General features: G+C 35.3%; 1 long non-coding RNA gene across 3 annotated transcripts in view; it reads right to left on the bottom strand.

The window, feature by feature from the left end:
* The window catches only part of LOC131802189 (uncharacterized), a 335,178-nt gene that overhangs the window by 163,704 nt on the left and 155,247 nt on the right, over positions 1-16,227 (bottom strand). For all 3 annotated transcript variants that reach the window (XR_009342079.1, XR_009342078.1, XR_009342077.1), the window contains exon 3: positions 3,734-3,802. This is a non-coding gene — a long non-coding RNA (uncharacterized LOC131802189). The remainder of the gene's footprint in view (positions 1-3,733; positions 3,803-16,227) is intronic.

Consider the following 16,227-nt stretch of genomic DNA (forward strand, 5'->3'; position numbering starts at 1 on the left):
TAAAAAACCAGTAAAGGAAGGCCTAAAGTCGGGCGGGGTCGACTTCAAAGGACTAAATATGCCGAAGCATTTGTTTCTTTTAAATTCGGACTTGTATTGCCCATTTGATGCAAAATTAATTTGAAATCAGATGAAGATATATATGGGAGCTATATCCAAATCTGAGCTGATCTCGATAAAATTTGGCAACAAGATATTTCTGAGCTCTATTTGATAAATTTCCCTGAATATCGTTGTTACGGAGTGAATATTATGGCTGTGGGTAACAAATACAACAAATCGGATGAAAAATATGTATGGGAGCTATAGCTATATCGATCTTCACCAAATTTAGCACACTAGCTTCTAGACTCAAATGTGCAGCATGTGCCAAATTCCATCCCATTTGGGCAAATATTAGACGATTTGTGTACAAGAAAAGGCAAATCGGAATAAAATATATATGGGACCTATATCCAAATTTGAACCGATCTCGATAAAATTTAGCAAACGTATTTCTGAGCTGTATTTGGTATTTTCCCTAAAATATCGTTGTTGCAGAGTGCATATCACGGCTGAGGAGGGCAAAAATAACAAATCGAATGAACAATATATATGAGAGCTATAGCTATATCTGAACCGATTTCGATAAAATTCGGCATTTTTATTTTCAGGCCTAATCTGGTCGTATGTGCAGAATTCCATAATATTTAGGCTAATATTACACGTTTGGTGCACAGTAAAAGGCAAATCGGACAAAGATATATATGGGAGCTATATCTAAATTTTGACCGATTATCTCCAATTTCAAAAGGGGTTCGTCCTTGGGCCAAAAAAATGATTTGTGCAAAATTTCATCTGGATAGGGCAATAAATACGAACTGTACTTTGTTTACAAAAATACATGGACAGACGGACAGAGAGAATGTGATTCTATGCAGATCATCAAAAGGAAGTATGAGTCTATCTCGTTTCCTTTTTTCCTGTTACAAACAAATACACAAAGACATAATACCCTGACCACCTTGTGGTGTAGGGTATAATGAAATGACGATTACCATTGTTGTATGGGGAAACAGTTTTGGAAACTCCTGCTACACATGCACTACCAATAATGTACTACATGTTTTTCAACAATATTGAATTATTTGAAACCAGGGTTACAGGTTATATATCTTAAAACTGAAATGTTTTTGCAAGTAACCTTAAAAATTTACTTTTATTAACACAACCTATATTGAAATATATTTTAAATATCGGGGCTCAAAAAGTACTGAAATTTAGCCCAGGGTTCATCTCGGGGACTTTGCTTAAATATACAAAAATACAGGGCACAAATCTTTGAAGAAAGGGTCATACTGCTTAAGGAAATATATTAGCACAAGGATCAGCCTGAGTTTTTGAAAATTCTTACTAAACGAGTACGAAAAGTACGACAGACCCTCAGCCTATGTTCGATTACTTAAATATATATTAACTTGTGTTATAATTATTCAAATTGTTGGCCCTGAATAGGCTAATATCGTCCATTTCGTATAGGATAAAATTTTTGCGACGTGTCAGGTTTGGACCATATCGACTACTTCCTTTACTTTGTATGGTATATGTGATAATTTTTAGAAAATGTTAAAATGTGCGTGAGTTTCCAGTCTACCGAAGTATTCCATTTTCGTCTTCATTTTATACCGATAAAAATATTGGTACAGATAATATTATAAGAAAATCGAACATTTATATCCAATTTTATGCGATATAATCATCTCAGGGGAGATAAATATACCCAGAAGGAGTTCGCAGATATACAGGTTGAGAAAAAACTGCGACAAAGTCACATGCCATAATTTTTACATTTTTTTTAAATTTTATTGAATGAAAGCCAAAAATGTCGAAAATAGCATCAAATTTTAGAATAAGTTTAGATTTGTTCGAATTGATCACCTTTGGCATGAATTATGACCTTCTTGAATTATGGGCAATGAAACCGTCAAACTCTGCCCGAATGTTGCTCTGCGCCATTTTGGACCATTCCCAGCGAAGCGCTTGATTGAGGTGATCGATACTTTGGTATTTTTTAGTGCCAACCTTGCTTTCCAAAATACTCCAGACACAATAGTCCAACGGATTGGTATCCGCAGATTTTGTAGCCATTGTGTGCTGGAAATGAAGCGAGGAACCTCATTTTGTAACAATTCGTGAATGGCGCGTGCAGAGTCCTGTTGGAATGTCCAAGGTCTGCGGCCATAATGTTTGCATGCCCAAGGTTTTAATACACACTCCAGAATATTTATAATTATTCTTTATTTGATAATATTCTGATGCAACGGTTGATTAATAGGGGCGGAGAATGACCGTCGGCTGTTATGGCGGCCCACACCATCACCCTGGCCGGCGCTTGAGTTCTGGTGGCCAACCGAAAGTGCACAATTTCAGCTGACCTCTTTAACAAGAAACACGATCATTTTGTTTGTTTACAAACTGCTGGACAACGAATGTTTTCCCATCGGAGAAAACTAAATTCCGCAGTTCACCACTTTCGGCCAAGCGAAGCAACTCTTTAGATCTTTTGAGTATATTTTCTTTCTGTTGCGGTGTAAGTTCTTGTATTTTTGGAATTTTAATGGCTCATTTTTCTAGGTTTTCCGAGGGGAATATTGCCATATGTTCAGCTCACGAGCCAGTTTTCGGTCACTGCGACGCGGGTTTCGATGAAGTCGCTTCTTTACTTTTCGAACCACTTCTGTTGATGTTGCTCTTCCGTCCACTTCCTTGACTTCGATGGTACGAGACACAAAATATTTATTCACATTTAAATCCTGGAGTGCTTTAACGATAGCCAATTGTGGTTTTCCAGCCAATTATAAAGAAATCACACTATCACGCTTGAATTCCATCAGGAATAACTTTTTTTCTGGAAAATTCTCACCAAAATTATTTTGTACGCTTGTAAACAAGATAATGAGCTGTCGCTGGATTAATTTTAAAAGCTGTCGGACGAGTGGCTTATAAATGATGGCAAGCTGAAGTTGGTTGCAGTATTTTCATCTCACCCTGTATAATGACTTATTGATCAAGCTTCTGGGCCTTTAAAGGTTCGGGAAATGTTGGTCTATCTATTTCATATCCCACCTAAGCCAGATATAAATATTACATGTAAAAATATTTTAAAATTTGTGCGATGTACCAGTTACAGTGGACTAGGTATACCCTTTGTGGAGGAAGTACTTGGTGTATATTTTCTGTTTTCGCACCTGATCGTGCCTAATGAAAAAATTAGTATTTTTAAAGTTGGATCAAAATCGGATGATAGTTTCCCATTCTAAGAAGCAAAATATTTTATTTTGAAAATGTCGTCATTTTTTAGAGGGGGGGGTTATTTTGCCTATCTTAGAACTCAATGTAAGTTTGATAATAATATTAATATAATATATATTACGATGTTACAAGTTTGGACGAAATCGGATACTCGGACACCCCTGGATCGACTCCAATTGTCCCGAAACGGATTTGATTCATAGACACCTATGGTTTTAAACCTTTATTTCGATGAGGCTCCTTTTGGCCGTATCAAATGATATATAACCTATGTATCCATATGGCTGAGAGTATTATAAGAATGTTCTTCAATGTTGATAAAAATGGACCTACCTTGTCATATTAGCTTCAAGTAAAATTAGTATGATAAGTTCGACAATTTATATTTTTCAAACATTATTATTATAACTGTAAACTTTTGATGAAGCAAAGTCATACTCACCTAGATGTATGGTGGCGTTGACACCATGTAATTCAATGCATTCACAAGTTGTCCGACACCATGGATTAACTAAAAATAGAAGAAACAAGAAAAAACCACACATGAAATATTATTTCTTCACACAAGTTTAAAATTACTTTAATAATTGGCAATAGGGGCCAAACACTGAAATGACAAAGCAACAATAATTATAAAACGTTATTCTTACATTAACTGTAATCAAGCCATAATTGTGGGTGCTAATAAAATTAATTATTTTCTAATGAATTCAGTGGAATTGATAATAGATTAGGAATGACGATTTTTTAAAACAAATCGACATTCTTTGTTATTATTATTCTTTATAGTTTATCTTTTTTCGGTACAAATTTTCTTTTGGGGTAATTAATCTTTGTTTTAAAGCAACACATTTTGATAAGGCATTTTTTAATCAAACAAAATAGTTCTGGAACTTCGTGCGAAAAAAATAAGCCACCTGTCATGCCACAATGAAATAAAAACAGAGTGGTTGGTATTTTTTTTAGAACAATATTTGTTTAATAGTTATTGATAAATTTAAACAAATGTGTGTGTGTTTCAATAGTTAGAGCCAATAGAGTTAGAGATTTTTTTCTTGAGGGGGAATGGGAATTGATCAATTGAAAATATTGAATTTAAGTTCTAAAAAAATTGGGAAGTGTTAAATTTTGTTTGGAAACGAGGGTTCCCAGGAGCTGAGCTGAATATTTATTACCTTTTCAAATAAAATTTACTTTGAAAAGGAAACATATAAACATCGAAAGGATTATAAAAACAACTTAAAAATAATCAATCGGTTCTACCGACAGACCCTCAGACCATGTTCGATTATTTGAGTATGTTTAGACTTCTGTTATAATAATTCAAATTGTTGACCCCCTATGGAATGTGTTCTAAAAAAAAATGGGCCAATGTTGTCCATTTCGTATTGGACCTAAATAAATACGGTATAAATATTGCGATGTGTCAGGGTTGGACTATATTGATAACTTCCTTCAAACAAGAGGTTCGCAGACATATATATTTTTTTCACAACAGATTTTGTATTAGCAAAAATGTTTTATGTGTGAAATTTGAAGAGAGTTGGCTGCTAATTTCGGCCTTCTTTGAGCGTTTCGTTTTTCAAAATCTTGAACCCTATATGGAGCAGGTAGTAAAAAAAAAGATCCGATCTCTACCATCTTTATAACAGGTCTTGTGTGGTTGGAAATATTGGGATGTACCAAGTCTGGAATAGAATCGGATGTTAATTTCACTTTTTAGGAGCTTCATGGATATTCAACATTTTAAGCCTTTGTGGGGGAGGTACCAGATGAAGTAGACCGATATACCCCATCTTCACAGCATATCTTGAGTTAGTAGAAATAATTGGATGTGTAAAATATAAAGAGAACGTGGTTCGGATATAATATACTTTTTGGTTCTTCAAAAAAAATGACCCTTTGTGGGAGAGGTACCAGAAGATATGGCCCGATCTCTACCATCTTTATAACAGATCTTGTGTTGATGATAATATTGAGATGCCCCATGTCTGAATAGAAACTGGTGTTAATTTCGCGTTTTATGAGCTTCATGGATATTGAAACTTTTCACCCTTTGTGGAGGAGTTGCCAAAAGAAGTGAGCCGATATTTTCCATTTTCGCACCTGACCTAGCACTAATGCAAATATTCTTACTTGCAAAGGTGGAGCAACATCGGATTATAGTTTCTCTTTCCTTGCAGAAAATATAGTTTTTTTGAAAACTTCAACCTTTTGTGGGGGAGGTACCAGAAGGAGTGGATCGATATATTTCATTTTAACGTCAGACCTTGGGTTAATAAAAATATTGGGATGTGTGGAATTTGAAGACAATTAGGCTCTTACATCACATTTTATAAGATTTATAATTATTCGAAATGTTGACCCTTTGTGGGGGAGGTACCAGAAGAAGTGGTCCAATATTGTCCAATTTCGCACCTGACCTCGCACACTGATGGAAATATTAGGATTTGCCAAGTTGGAGGTAAATCGGATCATCCTTTCTCTTTCTGTGCAATAAAATATTTTCTTTGAAAACTTCGACATTTTGTGGGGGGGATATTGTTTACGAACTCGAACTAATTTTGATGAAAATATTAGGATTTGCAAAGTTGGGGCAAAATCGGATGATCTTCAGTCTTTCCAAGAAGCAAGACATTTTACGTGAAAAATTTTAACTTTTGTGGGGGGAGGTGCCAGACGGCGTGGGCCGATATCCAAACTCGATATCACTTTGATAATAATATGATGTATCAAGTTTGGTCCAAATCGCATACTCCCTTCGAGAGCTATGGTGTGCACCAGCCAACCAGACAGACAGACGCATGGACACCTCTAGATCGAATTCAAATGTTCTGAAACGAATTTGGGACCTAGGATCTGAAACCGTTATTTCGATGAGGCACGTTTTGGCCGTATCAAATAATATATACCCTCGGAAGTCATATGGCGGAGGGTATAAAAAAAATATTTACCTCAAAAAAGAGAAAGGATCATCTGATTTTTTTCAAACATTGTAAATCCTAATATTTGTATCAGTGCTAGGTCAGATGCGAAAATGGTCAATATCTGCTTCGCTTTGAAATAATATGTGTATGTACAGCTATATAGGAACTATATCAAAATTTGGATTTATACAGACCGTTCTATGCATGGATGTTCCCTGCATACTAGAAACACAAATGTCAATTTACAGCAAATTCGGGCTATAATTGTGACCTAAATGACCAAATATTAGCAGGAACACTTATATGGCGTCTTTGGCAAAACGTGGACTTATGTAGCCCATTTTCAATACCAAAAGCCCTGCAGATCTTAAACATTGCTGTGTAAAATTTTATCAACCTTCTTCACTTCGTTCGGAAACTAGACGGAGATCTCTAAATCGACGGAGAATTTTATACTGACCAGGAATCCATAAACTTTGAAGGGTCTAAAAAGTATATTTCGAGGTGTTACAAACTGAGTGACAAACTAAATATACCCACCACACTATGGTGGAGGGTAAAAAAGTAGGAAACTTCACATTTCTGTCAAGAGATTAATATGCCGTGTGGCATAAATTTAAAAAAATGTAAGGCGTAACCAAAAATGTATCTCTACCAACAATAGTTTCATTAAAAAATATAGTCCGTTACTTTAGTTTTCTAAAAATGTTTAAATTGCTTTTATAAATTCAGATAAGCCCACGAGAGGTTATTGCAGTTAATTGGTCTTACTTTCCTTTAAGAATTAAAAAAATACCCACCTAGCAATCAATGTGCAACCTACATTAACATAGTAAAGTGTGGCGATATGACGACATGCGAATAACAATTGGGAAAAAAAATAAATAAAAATGTTTTTGTGATTTGCAATGAACTAACCTAGTCCCGTCTATGAAAGTTGTCGCCAGTGTTCAACTGGCTTCGTTGTTTAAGAGTTTTTTTCAATTTCTATAGGTTTGTGCACAGTCATGTGTCAACAGGGCATTGGCACGCTAAATATTTGACTTTGGATGAAAATAAATATTGGACTTTAACTGACTGGACTGTTTTTGTTCATATTAATATAAGTATGCATAAAAATATAAGTATGTTTGTAGTAAAATATAATCATTTCTATATAATGCCGCTTTCATGATCAATAATCAGAAGCTGGATCTTCCACAGAATTTATTTCATCTTATCATATTAAAGTGAGTGCACACAAACAATTCAAGGTCGAAATGTTGGGCGAGTTATTAATGAAAAATGCAATTACAAGTAAATATATTATTTTAAAGATAAAACGTTGTTACAACAATGTTGTCAATAAAACAATCATACGCAATAATAAATGTCATAAATTCTAGCTAAAAATAATCTTTAAGTGGGACACTTCACTTCAGGCACGTTCCTTGCTTTTCGTTGTTTGCACTCCCAACTGATTACGAAATTGATTGCAGAAATAAAATTAAAAATCAATGCATCCAGTAAGAAATAGTAATAAATAAAAACCATTAGAAAAATTGTAAATTCGGCCGGGCAGAACATTGAATACCCTCCACCATTTGGTACAAATTTGGCAATTTTCAAAAAATTAAAATCCATTAAAAATTCTGTTAAAATCTTAAAAATACCGAATGTAGCCCTATATTAGGGTCTATACGACGACGTGGACCTGCATACGCAACTTTTGTCATAAGCCTGCACCGACAATTTTCTGTCATAGGATGTAGTATCCATTACGAACTTCAAATACAAAATTTGAAATAATTCCGATAAATAATGTCGCTAAAATCATCAAAATATAGTATATCGGGGTAGCGTTATATGGGGGCTATAGGAAGGCGTGGACCTACATGGCCCATTTTCAATACCAAAAGTCCTGCAGACATAATACACATTTGAGTAAATTATTATCAACTTAATTCATTTCGTTCGGAAGCTAAAGTGATTCCCACAGACGGATAGACGAACGGACATTGTTTAATCGACATAGAATTTTATGCTGATCAAGAATATATATACTTTGTGGGTCTAAAATGTATATTTCGAGGTGTTACAAACGGAATGACAAATTTAATGGTGGAAAGTATAAACATACTAATAAAATCTAAATAAAATTATTTGTAAGTTATTGAGAAAATAAATTAGCAAAGTGTATATGCACTTCTGAATAATGGGATATTCAAGCTATGTTCCAAAGATGTTAAGACAAAAGATTTACATTTTGCACCTTCCAAATTAAAAATCGTTACAACTTTGATTATCAAAACATTACCAAGGAATGGCGCTCAATAAAAGTACTCATTATACCCTCAGCCATATGGCTACAGAGGGTATAGACAATTTGATGTGGTCAAAACGTGCCTAGTCTAAGTAACGGGTTTAGACCCTAGGTCTCTTTGAACCAAATCCGTTTCAGAACATTTGAAGTCGATCTAGTGATGTCCGTCCGTCTGTCTGGCTGGCTGGCTGGTGCGCACGATAACTCTCGAAGGGAGTATCCGATTTGGTTCAAACTGGGAACATCGTAATATTTTTGTCAAACTTAGATCGAGTTCGGAGATGGGCAATACTGTCCTCTCCTTCTGGTACCTCCCCCACAAAAGGTCGAAATTTTCAAAAATATATATTTTTTGCACAGAAAGAGAAAAGATAATTCGATTTTTCTCCAACTTTTCAAATCCTAATATTTGCAGGGTCAGGTGTGAAAATAAATGGTAAAAATTTTGAATAAATACAACTCTCATAAAATGTGATGTAAGAGTCCGATTTCACATTTCACACATCCCAATATTTTTACTAACCCAACTCCTTCTGGTACCTCCGCCACAAAAGGTCGAAATTTTCAAAAAAATATATTTTATGCACAGAAAAAGAAACGATAATCCGAATTTGCTCCAACTTTGCAAATTATAATATTTACGTCAATGCTAATTCAGGTGTGAAAATGGATAATATCGGTTCACTCCTTCTGGTACCTCCCCCACAAAGGGTGGACATTTTGAATAATTACAACTGTCATGAAATGTGATGTAAGAGTCTGATTGTCTTAAAATTTCACACATCCCAATATTTTACTAACTCAAGGTCTGGTGCTAAGATGGAATACATCGGTTCACTCCTTCTGGTACCTCCCCCACAAAAGGTCGAAATTTTCAAAAAATATATTTTCTGCTCAGAAATTGAACTTTTAATCTTATTTTGCTCAAACTTTGCAGATCTTAATATTTGCGTCAGTGCTATGTCAGATGCGAAAATGGGCAATATCGGTCCACTACATCAAGTACCTCCCAGGTGCGAAAATGGACAATGTAGGTCATCTTATAAAATGTGATTTAAGAGTCCGATTGTCTTCAAATTTCACACATCCCAATATTTTTTACTAACACAAAATCTGGTGTTAAGATGGAATATATCGGTCTACTCCTTTTGGTATCATGAAGCTCATAAAACGCGAAATTAAAATCCGATTACATTTAGACTTGGTACATCTTAATATTTCCATTAACACAAAATCTGTTATCAAGATGGTAGAGATCGGACCATTTCTTGTGGTATCTCCCCCACACAGGGTTCAAAATTTTTGAAAAACAGAAAGCTTATAGAATGCGAAATAAGCATCCAACCCTCTTGTAATTTCACACACAAACATTATTGCTAACACAAGATCTGTTCTGAAGATGATATACATCAGCGAACTCCTTCTGGTACCTCAACCACAAAGGGTCACAATTTCCAATACTTTTATCTGTCGAAACAAGTCAGCGATTCTTTACAATCTGCTATATCTAAATATTTCTCCCAACAAGAAACCTGAGATGAATATGTGATTTATCAAAATTTATGATTAGATGACGAAATGATAAATCTGCTGCCTCTCGCATATTTCCACATTTTTAAAAATATTGCACATATCTCATATAAGGTATACTAAGTAGTAGATATAGTACAAATCTGTCACGTTGTCATATTTGTATCAGACTTAGGTCAAAAACGAATTGGTCAATATTGGCTCTATTCCTTCGGAACCTCCCCAATAAAGAGTGAACAGTTTTAATAATCATAACTCCAGGTGGAGTTATATATAGAAAAGCTGCGTTTTGGACGTTCGTACTTAAACTATTGAAAGGTCCAAAGTGGCACATAGTTATCGGCCCATCTACGAAAGTTACAACTTCATAATTTTGAATACTTCTCACACTGGATGTAATGTAAAGGTAATATATTACCGGATTTTTTGGGAATTTGCACTTAAAGGGTACGAAAACTACAGAATAGTACAAGATTGTACAGCACTGTAATTGAGGTATTCGATAAAGCTAAAATTGGAAATTGACAAAGAAAGGTGAAATATTTGGAAATTCGTATTTAAATGGTACAAAATACTGGAAAATTTTCTAAAACCAGCTCGTTATCATAATCGCAGATACCAACAGTGACATCTATATCAAATGTCAGAATTTTAGCTCTATTCCTTCAACCAATACCTAATTTTGTACTATCTTGTACTTATCGTACAATTATAGAACACATTTCCAAAACCACCTCCATATTTCAATTCCAGATACCCACATAGACTTGAATATCAAATTTAAGGACTCCAGCCCTATCCCTTCACCCATTACAAAATTTTATTATCATTTAGTACTTTTCATACAAATAAAGTACACATTTCCGTAAAACACTCCCACATGGTCAGTCTACACACGAACAATGACCCTAATACCAATTTTCAAATTTCAAGCAAAATATAGACAAATTTTTAAAACCACTTTTTTGGCACAAACCTACCTCCAGGGAGCCCAATATAAATTTTCAAAATTCAAGCTTCATTCGTTTACCCCTAACTTATCTGTTCCAAATTTAGTACCAATTAGTACAGTTCGCACACTTAGTACTCATTTTCAAAACTACCTTGAAATATCAAATTTACTTTCCAATCTTGATTTTAATACCGAATTTCAAGTTATAAGCTCTATCCGTTCGCATAATACCAAATGGTGCCATTTTAGAAGTTTAGTACTATTTGAAAACTTTTCGTAATCTTAAAATTCAAATTTCCAAAATCCCTTTGGTACATCTATCCTACAATACATTAGTTACTTTCATTCCAATTTTTATACCCTCCACCATACTATGGAGGGTATATTAACTTTGTCATTCCGTTTGTAACTCCTTGAAATACTCATGTCAGACCCACCAAATTATATATATTCTTGATCAGCGAAAAATTCTAAGTCGATTTAGCCGTGTCCGTCTGTCTGTTGTAATCACGCTATCTTTCGAACGAATTGAGATAGAAGGCTAAAATTTTGCACACATGCTTATTTTAAGTTAATAGACCATGTAGGTCCACGTTTTCATATTGCCCCCATATAACGGTACCTCCCGATATTCGGTATTTTGACGATTTTAGCGATATTATTAACCGGAATTGTTTCAAATTTGGCATTTGAAGTTCGTAATGGATACTACAGTCTAAGCCAGAAAATTGTCTGTGCAGGTGCACGTTTTCCTATAGCCCTCATGTAACGGTACCTCCCAATATTCGGTATCTTGAGGATTTTAGCGTCATTATTCACAGAAATTGTTTCAAATTACGTATTTAGAGTTCGTAATGGGAACTACAGAAAATTATCTATGCAGGTCCAGGTCTTCGTATAGGCTTCATATATTAGTACCTTCTATATTTTATGTACAATACCTACCAAAATTCTTTTAGATGTCGTATTTGAACTTCGTAATGGATGTTACAGCCTGTGACAGAAAATTGTCTATGCAGGTCCAGGTCTTCGCACAGCTCCGATATAACGGTACCTCCCTATATACAATATTTTGATGATTTTACCTACATTGTTTTCCCTTTGTTTCACGTTTCGAATTTTAATATGGTAATGACTTATGACGTCGTATAGACCCCAATATAACGCCTATATTCGGTATTTTTTAATTTTTAACAGCATTTTTTAAGGATTTTATTTTTTGGCCCGGCCTAACTTACTGCTTTTCAACATGTTAGAAGTCTAACTCATTTCATTTTTATTGAATCGATTTTTTTCCAAAGAGACACAGGATCTAAAAATGTTATTTTTGTGACTCACGTTTCGGCCATATGAAATGATATGTGCCCCATCCTACCATGCGGCTGAGGCAAAAAAAATGTTCACCAGATACCACAACATTTCGGACAATGCTGTGATTTCCTAGATTTTACAGCTAAGCCGGCCTAAATGAATCATTAACGGAATGATCAAAGAATTCGAGTGGCCACAAATTGTGGGCCATATCATAGAAAATTTGCTATGTAAATTTAAAAATATCCCTAAAGGCACCGCCATAACTAGGAAGTATCCTGCGCATCTAACTCTTTCATCGATTGTTGGCAATTATTAATGGTTTACCTAATCAAAGGCCAAGGATGCCGACAATTCATTTCACGAAAAGTTCAAAATAGCCGAACAGTTAAAAATAGCCACAATTGTCTAAGGCAGATGCAATTGTCCGGTGCCGACAAAAGCCCACAAGGAATTGCATATCAGTACGCATCATTAGCATATTGCTACCAAAGGATGTAATTTAGCAACATTTAGCTGCTGCCGCCGCCATATTCATGACCACCACCACTACGGCCACCAACCAATAAACCCATTGCCGAATTTTTAACACGATCAAGTGAAAATTGAATCATAAAAGCAAAAGCGGAGGCTTGTAAACACATCACCCCCATGCGAAGCCGAAGAAAATTACAGAACAATTGCCCATCTAAAAATAACAGAGTAATGAACAAACTCACACACGCACACACATTTTGAGCCATGGCAACAATAACAACAACGAAAAGAAATTCTTTCTGTTGCTAAGTACGCAGAAATTTCTTAGAATTTCAAGGGCTTCCGACAAATATTTAAACTCTCAACTCTTTCCCTCTCTATTTTTGACATTGGATAATTGTGTCGACTGGCCAATGCGCATGCTCAACAGTTGTTGTCGACCCATTGTTACTCTCTTTTATTATTTACAAGTTTTATTAGAACGTGAAAAATCAACAGAAGCGAGCAGATAGCAAAATTTTCCATTACCTACAACAACTTCAATGTCAATCGTAAACGGCAGTAGCGGCAGCATTATTACAATTTCTAACATGTGCAAGTCCACCAAAGGATTAGACATGTGGTGTCATTGTTTCAGCATTAAAATTGCCACATAGGTGGTTGAAAATCGAACCCAAATTAGGCGTAATTTGAAAGAATGTTTTTGAGGTACAGATCATCTCATTAAAAGCGGAAAGTAAGACTATCCATATTTTATATCCTCAGCCTGATGGCTACAAAGGGTATATATCATTTGATATAACCAAGATTCGACGAGACACTTTTTTGGTCGTAACAAATGGAGCGAATTTTGGCTCAATGACTCTTTGAGCGATATATGTTTCAGGCTGGTACGAACTATAACTCTGCAAGAAAATGTCTGATATTTTTATAAAACTTAGATCGAGTACAAAAAAATTAGCAAAATCTGACAACGTCTTCCGGTACCACCCTCACAAAAAAGTCAATATTTTCAAAAAAATTAATTTAAGTGGGTATCCGATTTTTCAAATTTTGTATAAATATTAATATATAAATCAACCTAAGGCCAGATGAGATTAGTTGACCTTTATGGGAGATAACACTTTTGTGGCAGAAGTAACAGAAGGGTTTGGCCGATGTATTATACATTCCCACCAGATCTGGCGTTAGTAAAAATATTGTAATCGATTTTTTTCGCTTTATATGATCTATTTTATTCAAAATTGTGACCCTTTGTTAGGGAAGGGCCGATGTCATATCAGATCTTGTATTGATGGAAATATTGGGATGTGCTGAGTTTGAAAGCAATCGGAATGTTCATTACGCGTTTTATGAGCTTCGTGGTTATTCAAAAATTTGACTTGTGGTAGGTACCATAAGTGGTTGTCTGTTCTATCTGTTATTCAATCCAGAATAGAAAATATTTAAGATGTTTATGGGGGAGGTACCAGCAGACGTGAACCTACATATTTCATCTTCACACCACATCTTGCGTGATTAAAAATATTGGAATGTAGGAAATTTCCAAAGAATCGATTACTTATTTCGCATTTTATATGAGTTGTAGTTATTTTCATACCAGACCTTGTCTCGATAGAAATATTGGGATGAGCGAAATTTTAAGAAAATCGGACTCTTATTTCACATTTTATAAGAGTTATGATTACTCAAAAATTTAACCCTTTATGGGGGACGTACCAGAAGCAGTAAGCCGATATATATGGGATATACCGGAATATACCAGATATTGTGTAGGTAAAAATATTGGAATGTGTGCGAAAGGAGTCGAGTACTTATTTCGCATTTTTTGATATGTATAAATATTAAAAAATTTGAGCCGATGTAGAGGAGGTATCAGAAGGTCTGCCCCAATATATCCATTTTCACACCAGATCTTGTGTTGGTATAAATATTGGGAATTGTGAAATTTGAAGACAAACAGACTCTTATATCACATTTTGTAAGAGATATGATTACTCATAATGTTGACCCTTTGTGTAGGAGGCACATGAGGGATTGGTCAATATTGTCCATTTTCACACCTGACATAGCCCTAAGGCAAATATTAGGATTTGCAGAATTTAAAAAAAAATTGGATGATACTATTGTGTTTTATATGGAAAGTTATTTTTTATTAAAATTGTGACCTTTTGTAGGACAGGTACTAGAAGGATTGGACCTATATTGTTCATTTCCGAACTTGATGTACGATGTACCAAGTTTGGATCAAATCGGACACTCCCTTCGAGAGTTATCGAACGCACCAGTCAGACAGACGGACGTACCGACATTCCTAGATCAACTCCAAATGGATTCGGTCCAAAGGGAAAGTTTTAGACCTGTTATTTCGATGAAGCATGTTTTGTCTGCATCAAATGACATATTCCCTCTGTAACCACATGGCTGAGGGTATAATAACTAAAATTTGGAAACCCATATTATAATCTAATTTGGTTGGAAATTGTGGCAGAAATCTTCAAAATACCGACAATTGGGTGGTATCGTTATATAGCTTCTATTCCTATTAGTTGACCTGAGTCGAATATTTTTGCAAGGAAAGAACAGGCCTTCAAGAAACCAAGTGTCAAGTTTTAGCTGATTTGGTTGGACATTGTGGCGGAACCTTAAAAATCCCGAAAAATGGACGGTAGCTTTATATGTTGGCTATGCCAATTAGTGGACCTGAATCGAACATCTTTCGCTAGTAGAGAACAGGCCTTCAAGAACATCATGTGTCAAGTTTTAGGTGATTTGGTTGAACATTGTGGCAAAAACCTCAAAAATCCCGAAAATCGCGAGGAACCGTTCGATTGGGGCCATTCCATTAAGTGGGCCTGAATAATAACTTTCGCAGGGAAAGAACAGACCTTTCAGGAACATCAAGTGTCAAGTTTTAGATGATTTGTCAAGTTTTGATGATACCTAAAATCGGGAGATACCGTTATATGGGGGCTTTAACAATTAGTAGAACTGAATCGAACATTTTTTGCAAGAAGGGAGCAGACCTACCCAGAACACTAATTGCCAATTTTAATCTAATTTGGTTGCAAATCGTGGCTGGAACCTTCAGGATACCGAAAATCGGGAGAAATCGTTATATGGGAACAATAGCAATTAGTGGATCTGGAGGAAAAGAGCTTCGAGAACCCCAATTGTCAAGTTTCAGCCCATACCCATTAGGGGACCTGTAGCGAATATTTTTTACACGGAAAAAATCCCAAATGTAAATTTTCAGCGGATTTGGTTGGAAATTGTGTTTGTTTGGAGATACCGTTATATGGGGACTATACAAATTAGTGGGCGTGAATCGAACATTTTTTGCAAGGAGTGAATGGACCTACTAAGAATCCCAATTGTCAAGTTTCAGCTAATTTTGTTGGAAAATGTGGCAAAAACCTTCAAAAAACTGAAAATCG

The sequence above is a fragment of the Musca domestica genome, unplaced genomic scaffold, assembly GCF_030504385.1.
Source record: "Musca domestica strain aabys unplaced genomic scaffold, Musca_domestica.polishedcontigs.V.1.1 2, whole genome shotgun sequence".
Taxonomy (NCBI): Eukaryota; Metazoa; Arthropoda; class Insecta; order Diptera; family Muscidae; genus Musca; species Musca domestica.